A 2,768-nucleotide genomic window follows, 5' to 3' on the forward strand; every position below is an offset into this window, starting at 1 on the left:
AGGAGGTCCTGTATCAGGCCTGGCAAAGGGGAAAAAATTGACATAATCCCTGGCATCAAGGAGACTTTGGGGGAAATGACCATCTTAACCAGACTCCAACAGCGTCACTGTCCCAAACTTGAATAAGATTAAGGTGCTCTTTGAGATTTATAGAACATAGAGGCTTAAGCCTCAACTGGGTAAGTGTGTTGTGTGTGGGGCAGCAGGTCAAGAGTAAAAGGGTATCGGATTAGGAGCGGATAATGAAAGCTTTCTGGAGGATGTGGGGGCTGAAAAAGAGGAGGAGACAAGGGAACAGGGCAGCCGTTCTGGATACTGAGTCAAAGAAGGGAGGCAAGGGTCAGCTAGAGGGAGGACCTCTGGGTGGGGGGGAAGGAGAGATGAAAAGATAAGCTGGAGCCAGAGGCTGGCTCTGAGGACCTGAAATGCCAAGGTAAGGAGTGCACGTGTGCTCCTCTAATCCCTTGGGAGCCATTAGACCTTTGGAGCTGCTTTAGGAGAGGTCTGGAGGCCTGGTGGGGGAATCATGCTGGAGAAGAGACAGGGATTGGGGGGGGGGAAGTTTGCCCTTGTCCAGGACTCCCTAATTAATTATTCCCCTTACTCAGAATTAAGTCCACATGAAGCTGCATGCCCAGGGTGGGATGGCTGGGCATCCTCACCTCCAGTATCCTGTCAAGTTTGTGCTGCCCCTTCTGGCTCTCTCTTTCTGTTCCAGCCAGCTGGCTGCCTCCCCCCCTCCCATTTCAAATGGCATCTCTGCTCATGTCAACATTTCCATACAATTCCACTTTCCCCAGAGTAGGTGGCACAGACGTCCCTCCTTCCCGACAACCGGTCACGGGCCCTGGTTTCAAACCCTGACTCCATCATCGCTACCTGGGCGACTTTGGGCAAATCACTTCACTTTGGCTTCCGTTCCTCCTTTGATGGTCACGATGCCTCTGAGGTCCCAGTCCAGCTTTTGGGAGGGAGCTTGAGTTTGAGAGGTAGGGAAGCCATACTTTTCGGCCAGAGCCTTTCCTCTCTGAAAGCTGCTCAAGTACTGCTTTTGGGCTGCTCTGCCCACAATCCCCCGGGAAGAGGAAAGGGAACTCCTTTCCGCCCCAACTTCTGACATTTTCTTAAAGGGTCTGTCCAGAAGCACTGAGGTTTCTCTCATCCCTGCAGGAGAACAGCCTGGGGCCCACTTTGCTCCCCTGCAGTGGTCCAGGGCCTCAAATGGCGAAGAGGAGGGCAAGTCTAGTCCAAAGCATGGGGCTGGCTGAACTATGTTTCAGAGAACTTTCCAGTCTCAGTCAGTCCATGCAGCCCCCTGGGAGGCGCCCAGCTCAGGCAGCAAGCTTTGAAGACTTTCCCCCTTCCTTCCTGCAAATGCTTCCATCCCATTTCAGGCCCATTTTGTAGTTGAACCAATATTGTCACAATATGGAGCCATCAGCGGCAGGGGGGTGCCTGGGTACCAGGAGGGGCCCGTGAAGTTTCCCCATTCATAACCCTAGACCCAGCCCTTAGACTTGCTCCTGGATAGAGATGGGAAAGGGACCCACTCGGGGCTCCTGCCTGCCATCTCTGTGCCCTTGTCTTCCCCACCCACCCCCAAAGCCTCCCCCTCTTCTCCAGGATCTCAGGGAAGAATGGAGTCACAGGTGTTTTGGCTGGGGCAAGACTCAGCTCTCATTAGTGTGTCTGGGAATGCTTTCTAGGGGGCAGGGAGGGGGGTCTGGGAGTGGGCCAAGCCAGCCGTTTAACTCTTCCCTTCCTTGGCAGGCTCTGCCCTCTAAACATGCTGGCCTCCTTTCCACAGCTGTCAGGCTTTTAAAAGGTAGGGAAGTGGAAGGAGAAAGCCAAATTGGGCCTGTAGTGGGAGGGCAACAAGTCACACTTTCCCTTCCGTGACTTCTTTTTCCATCAGGAGGCCTGGGTGTGGGGCTGGCTCGGGCCAGATTTGGCCAGGGCCGGGACATGCTGGAGACAGGACAGATTAAGGCTGCATTTCAGCGTCCATCCCCTCTCCCCGTCTTCAGGGCTAGACCCTGGAGCACACAGATGTGGGAACATCCAGACATCTGGCTGCCCCCTGATTTGGGCCAAGAGGACAGAAAGAAGGTCTGGCCCAAAGTAAGCACTGAGCAGACCAACAGCCCGGCTGAGACTTGGGGGTAGGAGAGGACTCTCAGATTAGGTCTGAGGTCGGGGCCCTAAAAGGAGATGGCCCCCCTGCTCTGCCTTCCCACCCCCATCATCTTTCTGGCATTTGAGTTTCTGCTGAGAGAATAGTTTGTTAACCAGAAGGAAACAGCAAAGAGTCCCAGTCTCACAAATCCCTAAGACTACATCAGGCTACGTCACACACGGGAAAGCTAAGTCTCTCACTTCCCAGCCCAGGCTAAGTTTGGAAGTCATTTTATTCCTCCCAACCCTACCTGGCTTTCTTCCTCTTTTTCTCGTTCTTCTCTCCTTTCTCTTTCTACCTCCCCAAGCTCCCTCAGCTACGGGGAGATATTGCTCGGGAGCTATCAGACTCCAGTCTCTTTTTCTATCAAATGGAGATGTTGGGGCAGTAGGCCAGAGGCTCTTTCCAGCTCTTGATCTAGGGGCCGTGATGCTGTTCCTGCCAATGGTCCTTTGAGTGATATCCACTAGGAGGGATATAGGAGTTGACTAAGGAGACTCGGGAAAGTGTCTAGGTGGTGGTTTCCTGGAGGAGTGAGCGGAACGATGGAGGCAGGGACAAGTCGGGAGAGAAGGTGTTCATGGTGGGGGGC

Source organism: Sarcophilus harrisii, chromosome X, assembly GCF_902635505.1.
Source record: "Sarcophilus harrisii chromosome X, mSarHar1.11, whole genome shotgun sequence".
NCBI classification, from domain to species: Eukaryota; Metazoa; Chordata; class Mammalia; order Dasyuromorphia; family Dasyuridae; genus Sarcophilus; species Sarcophilus harrisii.